This window comes from Drosophila subpulchrella, unplaced genomic scaffold (assembly GCF_014743375.2).
Source record: "Drosophila subpulchrella strain 33 F10 #4 breed RU33 unplaced genomic scaffold, RU_Dsub_v1.1 Primary Assembly Seq387, whole genome shotgun sequence".
NCBI lineage: Eukaryota > Metazoa > Arthropoda > Insecta > Diptera > Drosophilidae > Drosophila > Drosophila subpulchrella.
This window is the reverse complement of record NW_023665608.1, coordinates 68078-82500: the sequence shown is the minus strand read 5'-3', so window position 1 is coordinate 82500 and position 14423 is coordinate 68078. Positions and strand designations below refer to the sequence as shown.

Below are 14423 nucleotides of genomic sequence, written 5' to 3'. Positions count from 1 at the left end.
ATGTTAAAAACACAATATTTTTTTTCGTAATACGTAATAATTTTCTTTATATTTGCATATTTCATTCTAAAATATCTTTTTTGTTCGACATACGTCATTATTGTATCCACACATGTACAATTTTTGTTTAACCAATATAAAATATTGAATTAAATCATTTGTATTTTGATGATAAATTTAAAATTTATCTGTATATATTCATATAAGACTCTTTGGTAATATATAATATAAAACCGAGCGCATATATGATATGTACGTTAGAAAAAATAATATATATATATATTATTTTCTTTTAATATAGGGACACCTCTTTTAATTTATCCCCGCAGGGAATTATCACATAACTCAGTATGTGATAATGGCAGACCAATATACATATATATCAAGATTATCAATACAAAATATATATCATTATTAGCCTGCCTCAATTGTAATTATTTATTTGGATTAACGATAAAGTTCGGAAACAATTTGTTATTCTATGTATAATAGAAACCTTGGCCTTTGTTTCAACATTATTATCTTTGGGCTTAAAATATTAACCGTGGAGCCAAGTCTCATATTCATAAATGAATAAAGAAACAAATTTGACGGATTAATATCTTCTCTACCGACAGACAGTATTTTGTCACGTCAATAGTAGATGGCCGGCCCATTGACCATCCTATAGTAGTTTTTGGACCCAATATCTTTAATTCGGGTATTTTCAATTGTCTTTGCCAATCAACCGTTTGGTACTCTCTCATATAATAAGAGAATACACATATAATTCCATTATATGGATATATCTTCATTATTTTATTTGCTACATCACCCTATAATAGTTTTTGAACCCGTCAACTTCAATTCGGGTATTTTCAATTGTCTTTGCCAACCATTTATATGGTATTCTCTATTATAATAAGAGAATACTAGTGTATATCCATTATATGGATATATCATCTTCATATTATTTGCTACACCACCCTATAGTAGTTTTTGAACCCATCATCTGCAATTCGGGTATTTTCAATTGTCTTTGCCAACCAACTATACGGTATTCTCTCTTATAATAAGAGAATACAAGTATATTTTCATTATATGGATATAATGCCATTTATTTTTCAATATCCATATAATTCATTTAGTTTTGTATGTACAAAACAAGTTTTCTTTATAGTATTGACAAAATCATATGTTTACGCATAACATAAGTTTTGACCAATACGAGGAGGGGCCCGCCAACGACCACCTCCCTATAGTAGTTTTTTACCCCACGCACTACTGCGTGCCTGTTTACAGTACTAGTGCCAGCTATCACTAGGTTTATATATCATGTTTCAGTGATATATGGGTAAATTCTACCATTTATTCTTATGTATATGGCATTTCTATGCCATATTTATACAATCCATTCATATCTTAATGTATATTTATTATATTATACATTATTATGCCTTATAGGTATTATACCTATAAGCCATATCCATACGATTCATTCACTAGTGCCGCCCCTCACTAGGTTTATAATTGTTATATCATTGATATACAATTTATTTCTATATATATGGCATTTATATGCCATATCCATACAATGCATTCACATTTCAATGTATATTTACTTGTTATACATTATTATGCCTTATAGGTATTATACCTATAAGCCATATCCATACGATTCACTTATATAAATATATGTATATTTTTCTATACATAATTTTTTTTTACTTTTGTATGGTTTTCTATGCATATCCATAGTTTATATGGATATGCTTGGCGTTCTATATAGTATTGACAAATTCATATGCATAACATAAGTTTTGACCAATACGAGGAGGGGCCCGCCAACGACCACCTCCCTATAGTAGTTTTTTACCCCACGCACTATTGCGTGCCTGTTTACAGTACTAGTGCCAGCTATCACTAGGTTTATATATCGTGTTTCAGTGATATATGGGTAAATTCTACCATTTATTCTTATGTATATGGCATTTCTATGCCATATTTATACAATCCATTCATATCTTAATGTATATTTATTATATTATACATTATTATGCCTTATAGGTATTATACCTATAAGCCATATCCATACGATTCATTCACTAGTGCCGCCCCTCACTAGGTTTATAATTGTTATATCATTGATATACAATTTATTTCTATATATATGGCATTTATATGCCATATCCATACAATGCATTCACATTTCAATGTATATTTACTTGTTATACATTATTATGCCTTATAGGTATTATACCTATAAGCCATATCCATACGATTCACTTATATAAATATATGTATATTTTTCTATACATAATTTTTTTTTACTTTTGTATGGATTTCTATGCATATCCATAGTTTATATGGATATGCTTGGCGTTCTATATAGTATTGACAAATTCATATGCATAACATAAGTTTTGACCAATACGAGGAGGGGCCCGCCAACGACCACCTCCCTATAGTAGTTTTTTACCCCACGCACTATTGCGTGCCTGTTTACAGTACTAGTGCCAGCTATCACTAGGTTTATATATCGTGTTTCAGTGATATATGGGTAAATTCTACCATTTATTCTTATGTATATGGCATTTCTATGCCATATTTATACAATCCATTCATATCTTAATGTATATTTATTATATTATACATTATTATGCCTTATAGGTATTATACCTATAAGCCATATCCATACGATTCATTCACTAGTGCCGCCCCTCACTAGGTTTATAATTGTTATATCATTGATATACAATTTATTTCTATATATATGGCATTTATATGCCATATCCATACAATGCATTCACATTTCAATGTATATTTACTTGTTATACATTATTATGCCTTATAGGTATTATACCTATAAGCCATATCCATACGATTCACTTATATAAATATATGTATATTTTTCTATACATAATTTTTTTTTACTTTTGTATGGTTTTCTATGCATATCCATAGTTTATATGGATATGCTTGGCGTTCTATATAGTATTGACAAATTCATATGCATAACATAAGTTTTGACCAATACGAGGAGGGGCCCGCCAACGACCACCTCCCTATAGTAGTTTTTTACCCCACGCACTATTGCGTGCCTGTTTACAGTACTAGTGCCAGCTATCACTAGGTTTATATATCGTGTTTCAGTGATATATGGGTAAATTCTACCATTTATTCTTATGTATATGGCATTTCTATGCCATATTTATACAATCCATTCATATCTTAATGTATATTTATTATATTATACATTATTATGCCTTATAGGTATTATACCTATAAGCCATATCCATACGATTCATTCACTAGTGCCGCCCCTCACTAGGTTTATAATTGTTATATCATTGATATACAATTTATTTCTATATATATGGCATTTATATGCCATATCCATACAATGCATTCACATTTCAATGTATATTTACTTGTTATACATTATTATGCCTTATAGGTATTATACCTATAAGCCATATCCATACGATTCACTTATATAAATATATGTATATTTTTCTATACATAATTTTTTTTTACTTTTGTATGGATTTCTATGCATATCCATAGTTTATATGGATATGCTTGGCGTTCTATATAGTATTGACAAATTCATATGCATAACATAAGTTTTGACCAATACGAGGAGGGGCCCGCCAACGACCACCTCCCTATAGTAGTTTTTTACCCCACGCACTATTGCGTGCCTGTTTACAGTACTAGTGCCAGCTATCACTAGGTTTATATATCGTGTTTCAGTGATATATGGGTAAATTCTACCATTTATTCTTATGTATATGGCATTTCTATGCCATATTTATACAATCCATTCATATCTTAATGTATATTTATTATATTATACATTATTATGCCTTATAGGTATTATACCTATAAGCCATATCCATACGATTCATTCACTAGTGCCGCCCCTCACTAGGTTTATAATTGTTATATCATTGATATACAATTTATTTCTATATATATGGCATTTATATGCCATATCCATACAATGCATTCACATTTCAATGTATATTTACTTGTTATACATTATTATGCCTTATAGGTATTATACCTATAAGCCATATCCATACGATTCACTTATATAAATATATGTATATTTTTCTATACATAATTTTTTTTTACTTTTGTATGGATTTCTATGCATATCCATAGTTTATATGGATATGCTTGGCGTTCTATATAGTATTGACAAATTCATATGCATAACATAAGTTTTGACCAATACGAGGAGGGGCCCGCCAACGACCACCTCCCTATAGTAGTTTTTTACCCCACGCACTATTGCGTGCATGTTTACAGTACTAGTGCCAGCTATCATTAGGTTTATATATCGTGTTTCAGTGATATATGGGTAAATTCTACCATTTATTCTTATGTATGTATATGGCATTTCTATGCCATATTTATATAATTCATTCATATCTTAATTTATATTTATTATATTATACATTATTATGCCTTATAGGTATTATACCTATAAGCCATATCCATACGATTCATATACTAGTGCAGCCCCTCACTAGGTTTATATATCTCATTTTAATTATATATTGGTAAATTCTATTATTTATTCTTGTGTATATGGCACTTATATGCCGCCATATCTATAAAAATGCATTTATATTTCAATGTATATTTTCTATATTATACATTATTATGCCTTAAAAAGTTATTATACCTACCATAAGGCGATATCCATACGATTCATTTATATAAAAGATATATGTATAATTTTCTATACATAATTTTTTTTTATGAATATATGGGTTTCCTAAGCATATCCATATAATACATTTAGTTTTATATGGATTAGATTGGTCTTCTTTATTGTATTGCCAAACTCATATTGATAAAATAAGTTTTGAACAATAAGAGGATCAGCCGCCAACCAACCAACCACTGCTACCATTGGAGGAACATATACTTACTTTTTATATGTCCTCTTACTTGAATGGTCCTCTCTTTACTTGAAAATTTCATTACCATAGGAATCTATTTATACATGGAATATGATTTCCACTACTTTTTCGCGTCACTAATAATTAATATGACGATACAGACTTGCTACCATAACATAAGTCTTGAACAATAATAGGAGCAGCCGCCAACCAACCACCAACCAACCAACCACTGCTACCATTGATAGTAATTTTATATGTCCTCTTTAGTTGAATTTCAATACCATAGGAATATTTATACATGGAATATGTTTTGCCACTACTTTTTCGCGTCACTAATAATATGACGATACAGTCTTGCTACCATAACATAAGTTTTGAACAATAAGAGGAGCAGACACACCAACCAACCAACCGCGCTGCTACCATTATATATACTTATATTTATATAAGTCCTCTTTACTTGAATGGCCTCTTTACTTGAATTTCAATACCATAGGAATATTTATTTATACATGGAATATGTTTTGCCACTACTTTTTCGCGTCACTAATAATATGACGATATAGACTTGCTACCATAACATAAGTTTTGAACAATAAGAGGAGCAGACACCAACCAACCAACCGCTGCTACCATTGAATGAACCATATATACAAACTTTTATATATGTCCTCTTTACTTGAATTTTAATACCATAGGAATATTTATACATGGAATATGTTTGCCACTTTATCATCGCGTCACTAATAAGATGACGATACATTTTGTTTGTTCAATATTTACTTATATATTGATGTTTCCAATTTAGGTCTTTTATATTTCTTCTTCCCTACCTTACACACCACAAACAAAGTGGCGTGCGATGCTGCAAGCAAGCATAATGATTATGCCCGCTTGCAACATCTTTATTATCGAATCATCAAGCAAAGGATAAGCTTCAGTGGATCGCAGTATGGCAGCTGCTCAACCACTTACAACACCTTGCCTGTTACAAAAGTCGTTTACAATTGATTCTAGGCTTTGTCATTGTATTAAATAATGCTTTTATATGTAACTAGCGCGGCATCAGGTGATCAAAGATCCTCCCAATTTACTATGTTACAAATTACATTGGCATCACATCCATTGTCGTTTATAAAGTAAATTATAAACTTTAAATGGTTTAGAAGCCATACAATGCAAATTGCCCCTTATTTATCATTGCAGTCCAGCACGGATACGACCTTAGAGGCGTTCAGGCATAATCCAACGGACGTAGCGTCATACCACTGTTCGCTCGAACAAGTATTGTGCCATTGGTCCGTACCTGCGGTTCCTCTCGTACTACGCAGGAATGCTGTCGCAACAACGTTTTGTCATTAGTAGGGTAAAACTAACCTGTCTCACGACGGTCTAAACCCAGCTCACGTTCCCTTGCATGGGTGAACAATCCAACGCTTGGTGAATTTTGCTTCACAATGATAGGAAGAGCCGACATCGAAGGATCAAAAAGCGACGTCGCTATGAACGCTTGGCCGCCACAAGCCAGTTATCCCTATGGTAACTTTTCTGACACCTCTTGTTAAAAACTCTTTAAACCAAAAGGATCGATAGGCCGAGCTTTTGCTGTCCCTGTGTGTACTGAACACCGAGATCAAGTCAGCATTTGCCCTTTTGCTCTATGTGTGGTTTCTGTCCGCACTGAGCTGGCCTTGGGACACCTCCGTTATTATTTGAGAGATGTACCGCCCCAGTCAAACTCCCTACCTGGCAATGTCCTTGAATTGGATCATACCTGAGTAATTGGAGTTATACCAAATTTTCAAATCAAAAATACATAAATGCACCGTTTTATTAAAGAATTTGTTTGCGATTATATAACAAACTCGTGATACTTTGATCAAGAAGCTTGCATCAAAACCCAATACCATAAGATATAATAAATATATCCGTATAATGGCTAGGAAATGATACACGTTCCATTTAATCAAGTAAGTAAGGAAACAATAAGAGTAGTGGTATTTCATTGGCGATACCAAACCGAAGTCTAATATCTCCCACTTATTCTACACCTCTTATGTCTCCTTACACTGCCAGATTAGAGTCAAGCTCAAAAGGGTCTTCTTTCCCCGCTAATTATTCCAAGCCCGTTCCCTTGGCTGTGGTTTCGCTAGATAGTAGATAGGGACAGTAGGAATCTCGTTAATCCATTCATGCGCGTCACTAATTAGATGACGAGGCATTTGGCTACCTTAAGAGAGTCATAGTTACTCCCGCCGTTGACCCGCGCTTACTTGAATTTCTTCACTTTGACATTCAGAGCACTGGGCAGAAATCACATTGTGTCAACACCCGCTAGGGCCATCACAATGCTTTGTTTTAATTAGACAGTCGGATTCCCCAAGTCCGTGCCAGTTCTGAATTGATTGTTAATTGATAATCGTTATAATTAATAAGAACTAATTGGTTTAACCCAATTAGTATTCTTAAAAATTTTAGCAAGAAAGTTCCACAATTGGCTACGTAACTAAACTATCCGGGGAACAAGTGACCAACATAAATGCCAGACACTCTATTTACCCAGAACGAGCACATAAACCATGTTATTGTTTCCCAATCAAGCCCGACTATCTCAATCTTCAGAGCCAATCCTTATCCCGAAGTTACGGATCTAATTTGCCGACTTCCCTTACCTACATTATTCTATCGACTAGAGACTCTTCACCTTGGAGACCAGCTGCGGATATTGGTACGGCCTGTTGAGAAGTTTGCGTGTCCCCACCATAAATTTTCAAGGTCCGAGGAGAAAATATCGACACAACAGTATATGTCATGCTCTTCTAGCCCATCTACCATATCTCTCTGCGAAAGACTTCCATGGTAGTACGGCTATAAAACAGAAAAGAAAACTCTTCCGATATCTCTCGACGGCTTCTTTATGGTCGTTCCTGTTGCCAGGATGAGCACGAGGCCCATATTTAATAACAAACGGATACTCAACAGGTTACGGAATTGGAACCGTATTCCCTTTCGTTCAAAATTATTCAAGTATATTAATTAGCTTGATTTATATAATATAATTATATTTGTATGGCATTTGTGTTTTACTTGAAAATTTTCGGCTTTCGCCTTGAACTTAGGACCGACTAACTCGTGATCAACCACTGTTCACACGAAACCCTTCTCCACTTCAGTCCTCCAAGGTCTCATTCGATTATTTGCTACTACCACCAAGATCTGTACCAATGGCAGCTCCATGCAGGCTTACGCCAAACACTTCTACGCATACCATTGTACCTTCCTACTCACTAAAGTTTCAAAATTTATATCACAAGTAATATAAATCATCTACTTTAGCGGTAATGTATAGGTATACAACTTAAGCGCCATCCATTTTAAGGGCTAGTTGCTTCGGCAGGTGAGTTGTTACACACTCCTTAGCGGATTTCGACTTCCATGATCACCGTCCTGCTGTTTTAAGCAACCAACGCCTTTCATGGTATCTGCATGAGTTGTTAATTTGGGCACCGTAACATTACGTTTGGTTCATCCCACAGCGCCAGTTCTGCTTACCAAAAGTGGCCCACTGGGCACATTATATCATAACCTTGAACTTCATATCAAGAAAGTTAAGGTTCTTACCCATTTAAAGTTTGAGAATAGGTTAAGATCGTTTCGACCCTAAGGCCTCTAATCATTCGCTTTACCAGATAAGATTATTTTATATAACATTAAAATGCACCAGCTATCCTGAGGGAAACTTCGGAAGGAACCAGCTACTAGATGGTTCGATTGGTCTTTCGCCCCTATACTCAATTCTGACAATCGATTTGCACGTCAGAACTGTTTCGGTCTTCCATCAGGGTTTCCCCTGACTTCAACCTGATCAAGTATAGTTCACCATCTTTCGGGTCACAGCATATATGCTCAAGGTACGTTCCAGTTAGAGGCATAAATAATATAAATATCATTATACATAACTATATAGAACGCCCCGGGATTGTGTTAATTAGCTATAAATAGTTAAAAAACTAATCCCATTATTAGTCAAGTTAATTACGCTATTAGGTTTATATCCCAATAACTTGCACATATGTTAGACTCCTTGGTCCGTGTTTCAAGACGGGTCCCGAAGGTATCCTGAATCTTTCGCATTGTTAATCATACAAGTGCATATAATAAACACAAAAATCAATGATAATTATGCCATTATATAATTCCGAAAAATTAACGCACTGTATTCATATAAATCTATCAGCACTTTATCAAATTAATAACATTTATTCTGTGTTAAAATGCAAGCAAATTAATTTGAATAAACTATAAGTTATATTTTATGATAAATTTTGTATGCTAATAGATTACAATGTCCTTATATGGAAAAAATGCACACTATTATCATAATATTGTTTAAATATTACAATTTTAATGATGAATTTTCCATAACGGATATTCAGGTTCATCGGGCTTAACCTCTAAGCAGTTTCACGTACTGTTTAACTCTCTATTCAGAGTTCTTTTCAACTTTCCCTCACGGTACTTGTTTACTATCGGTCTCATGGTTATATTTAGTTTTAGATGGAGTTTACCACCCACTTAGTGCTGCACTATCAAGCAACACGACTCTTTGGAAACATCATCTAGTAATCATTAACGTTATACGGGCCTGGCACCCTCTATGGGTAAATGGCCTCATTTAAGAAGGACTTAAATCGTTAATTTCTCATACTAGAATATTGACGCTCCATACACTGCATCTCACATTTGCCATATAGACAAAGTGACTTAGTGCTGAACTGATTTCTTTTCGCTCGCCGCTACTAAGAAAATCCTGGTTAGTTTCTTTTCCTCCCCTAATTAATATGCTTAAATTCAGGGGGTAGTCCCATATGAGTTGAGGTTGTGTATAACTTTTTTTGCAATTAATTCTTTATATATAATGATAAAACATTTTATTAAATTCGTTATATATTTTATATATTTGTATGGCATTTGTTTGGTCTAACGAATCAACGAAGAATAATAATATTGTCAACGGCTTTCTATTTACTAATCTTTAATAAGAGACAATTCTAGATAAATTTTTTATGCTAGACATTTCTCAGTATTATTTGATTGAAAAAGAAAATATTTCTCTTCGTTTTTCACATTCAAATTATTTACTAATGTGAGATAATGTTTTTCATATATTTGTTAATATTATGAATAATATAATAATTAAATTATTATTATCCAATAATATACCATATGCTTATAAAATTTCATTATAAAATTTATATAAACAACTTAATTAGCATAGTCTTACAACCCTCAACCATATGTAGTCCAAGCAGCACTATAAAATTAATTAAAGTACATAACAGCATGGACTGCGATATGCGTTCAAAATGTCGATGTTCATGTGTCCTGCAGTTCACACGATGACGCACAGTTTGCTGCGTTCTTCATCGACCCATGAGCCGAGTGATCCACCGCTTAGAGTTTTATATATTGGTTTGGTAATTTTGTCATATATGTTTTTATTGAAAGAAATTAAAAATACACCATTTTACTGGCATATATCAATTCCTTCAATAAATTGATTTTTATACCTAAAACGAATGCTGCGAAATGTCTTAGTTTCATATAACCAATAATATATCAAGTATTTTTTAAATGGCATTTACGGTATTAATACTTTTTTTTAGCGATATATATTGAAATTTATATAAAACATTAACCTGTAATAATCAGGTACAACATTGTACATTTTAGGTTGTTGCATTATCCAATGTATGCGCATAACTGAGATGAACAATACATATCGCAACGCGTGTATATTATGGTCCATATACACACAGTGTTTTATTAATTAATTGCATTTAATATACAATATAATAATAATATTAAATAAATTTAATAATTTCGATTTGCTTGTTCGAATTTGTTATTTGTTTGCTTTTGCTTATTTATTTATCTCTTATTTAATGCAATAATATATTTATTATTACAATTATTATTTCGATTTGCTTGTTCGAAATTTTATATTTGATCTATAAAAGATCATATTTTTGGCAATTTATATTTTATTTGTATTACTATAATATATTATATTATTATAATAAAAACAAATTTTTTTATTAACGGTAAGGATATTAAACAATAATGATCCTTCCGCAGGTTCACCTACGGAAACCTTGTTACGACTTTTACTTCCTCTAAATAATCAAGTTCGGTCAACTTTTGCGAAACAACCGTAACACACAAGGCGTCACAGTGATCACGTCCGGAGACCTCACTAAATAATTCAATCGGTAGTAGCGACGGGCGGTGTGTACAAAGGGCAGGGACGTAATCAATGCGAGTTAATGACTCACACTTACTGGGAATTCCAAGTTCATGTGAACAGTTTCAGTTCACAATCCCAAGCATGAAAGTGGTTCAGCGGTTTACCCGGACCTCTCGGTCTAGGAAATACACGTTGATACTTTCATTGTAGCGCGCGTGCAGCCCAGGACATCTAAGGGCATCACAGACCTGTTATTGCTCAATCTCATTATTGCTAGACGCAATTTGTCCATTTAAGAAGCTAGTGTCCTTATAATGGGACAAACCAACAGGTACGGCTCCACTTATATAAACACATTCAAACACAATAAACATTTTACTGCCACCATGAATGAAGGCTATATAAGCTTCAACACCATAATCCTGAAGATATCTATTTAATATATTTGAGTCTCGTTCGTTATCGGAATTAACCAGACAAATCACTCCACGAACTAAGAACGGCCATGCACCACCACCCATAGATTCGAGAAAGAGCTATCAATCTGTCTTACACACTTATGTTCGGACCTGGTAAGTTTTCCCGTGTTGAGTCAAATTAAGCCGCAGGCTCCACTCCTGGTGGTGCCCTTCCGTCAATTCCTTTAAGTTTCAGCTTTGCAACCATACTTCCCCCGGAGCCCAAAAGCTTTGGTTTCCCGGGAAGCGACTGAGAGAGCCATAAAAGTAGCTACACCCAATTGCTAGCTGGCATCGTTTATGGTTAGAACTAGGGCGGTATCTGATCGCCTTCGAACCTCTAACTTTCGTTCTTGATTAATGAAAACATCTTTGGCAAATGCTTTCGCTTAAGTTAGTCTTACGACGGTCCAAGAATTTCACCTCTCGCGTCGTAATACTAATGCCCCCAAACTGCTTCTATTAATCATTACCTCTTGATCTGAAAACCAATGAAAGCAGAACAGAGGTCTTATTTCATTATCCCATGCACAGAATATTCAGGCATTTGAAGCCTGCTTTAAGCACTCTAATTTGTTCAAAGTAATTGTACCGGCCCACAATAACACTCGTTTAAGAGCACTAATGCAGGTTTTTAAATAGGAGGAACATATGAAAAAATACAAGTATCTAAGCACATGTAAGAACTCCACCGGTAATACGCTTACATACATAAAGGTATAGTACTAACCACAATTGTAAGTTGTACTACCCGTATGAAGCACAAGTTCAACTACGAACGTTTTAACCGCAACAACTTTAATATACGCTATTGGAGCTGGAATTACCGCGGCTGCTGGCACCAGACTTGCCCTCCAATTGGTCCTTGTTAAAGGATTTAAAGTGTACTCATTCCAATTACAGGGCCTCGGATATGAGTCCTGTATTGTTATTTTTCGTCACTACCTCCCCGAGCTGGGAGTGGGTAATTTACGCGCCTGCTGCCTTCCTTAGATGTGGTAGCCGTTTCTCAGGCTCCCTCTCCGGAATCGAACCCTGATTCCCCGTTACCCGTTGCAACCATGGTAGTCCTAGATACTACCATCAAAAGTTGATAGGGCAGACATTTGAAAGATCTGTCGTCGGTACAAGACCATACGATCTGCATGTTATCTAGAGTTCAACCAATATAACGATCTTGCGATCGCTTGGTTTTAGCCTAATAAAAGCACATGTCCCATAAGGTTCATGTTTTAATTGCATGTATTAGCTCTAGAATTACCACAGTTATCCAAGTAACTGTTAACGATCTAAGGAACCATAACTGATATAATGAGCCTTTTGCGGTTTCACTTTTAATTCGTGTGTACTTAGACATGCATGGCTTAATCTTTGAGACAAGCATATAACTACTGGCAGGATCAACCAGAATAATGTTTTTATTCATATTTCATTCATATTTTTGAATAGAAATTAGCAATATAAATTTTATAGATTGTTTTCTATCGAATACGGCCATTTTTATATAGCATTCGTATACGTTTGTTGTTTTCACAATATATACTTGTTCCGCCACTAATAATAACAAGTTTTTTAATTATTGATGTTAAAAACACAATATTTTTTTTCGTAATACGTAATAATTTTCTTTATATTTGCATATTTCATTCTAAAATATCTTTTTTGTTCGACATACGTCATTATTGTATCCACACATGTACAATTTTTGTTTAACCAATATAAAATATTGAATTAAATCATTTGTATTTTGATGATAAATTTAAAATTTATCTGTATATATTCATATAAGACTCTTTGGTAATATATAATATAAAACCGAGCGCATATATGATATGTACGTTAGAAAAAATAATATATATATATATTATTTTCTTTTAATATAGGGACACCTCTTTTAATTTATCCCCGCAGGGAATTATCACATAACTCAGTATGTGATAATGGCAGACCAATATACATATATATCAAGATTATCAATACAAAATATATATCATTATTAGCCTGCCTCAATTGTAATTATTTATTTGGATTAACGATAAAGTTCGGAAACAATTTGTTATTCTATGTATAATAGAAACCTTGGCCTTTGTTTCAACATTATTATCTTTGGGCTTAAAATATTAACCGTGGAGCCAAGTCTCATATTCATAAATGAATAAAGAAACAAATTTGACGGATTAATATCTTCTCTACCGACAGACAGTATTTTGTCACGTCAATAGTAGATGGCCGGCCCATTGACCATCCTATAGTAGTTTTTGGACCCAATATCTTTAATTCGGGTATTTTCAATTGTCTTTGCCAATCAACCGTTTGGTACTCTCTCATATAATAAGAGAATACACATATAATTCCATTATATGGATATATCTTCATTATTTTATTTGCTACATCACCCTATAATAGTTTTTGAACCCGTCAACTTCAATTCGGGTATTTTCAATTGTCTTTGCCAACCATTTATATGGTATTCTCTATTATAATAAGAGAATACTAGTGTATATCCATTATATGGATATATCATCTTCATATTATTTGCTACACCACCCTATAGTAGTTTTTGAACCCATCATCTGCAATTCGGGTATTTTCAATTGTCTTTGCCAACCAACTATACGGTATTCTCTCTTATAATAAGAGAATACAAGTATATTTTCATTATATGGATATAATGCCATTTATTTTTCAATATCCATATAATTCATTTAGTTTTGTATGTACAAAACAAGTTTTCTTTATAGTATTGACAAAATCATATGTTTACGCATAACATAAGTTTTGACCAATACGAGGAGGGGCCCGCCAACGACCACCTCCCTA

At 33.6% G+C, this 14423-nt stretch overlaps 3 non-coding genes across 3 annotated transcripts; all 3 read right to left on the bottom strand.

Annotated features, from left to right (window-relative positions):
• Positions 1 to 5809: 5809 nt before the first annotated feature.
• LOC119561949 lies at positions 5810 to 9780 on the bottom strand. Its single transcript, XR_005221556.1, has one exon. It is a non-coding gene; the product is annotated as a large subunit ribosomal RNA (ribosomal RNA).
• A 401-nt stretch (positions 9781 to 10181) lies between these two features.
• On the bottom strand, positions 10182 to 10360 carry LOC119561910. Its single transcript, XR_005221519.1, has one exon. It is a non-coding gene; the product is annotated as a 5.8S ribosomal RNA (ribosomal RNA).
• Positions 10361 to 11019: 659 nt separating this feature from the next.
• Positions 11020 to 13014, bottom strand: LOC119561928. The gene has a single exon (XR_005221536.1). It is a non-coding gene; the product is annotated as a small subunit ribosomal RNA (ribosomal RNA).
• Between the last annotated feature and the right edge of the window lie 1409 nt (positions 13015 to 14423).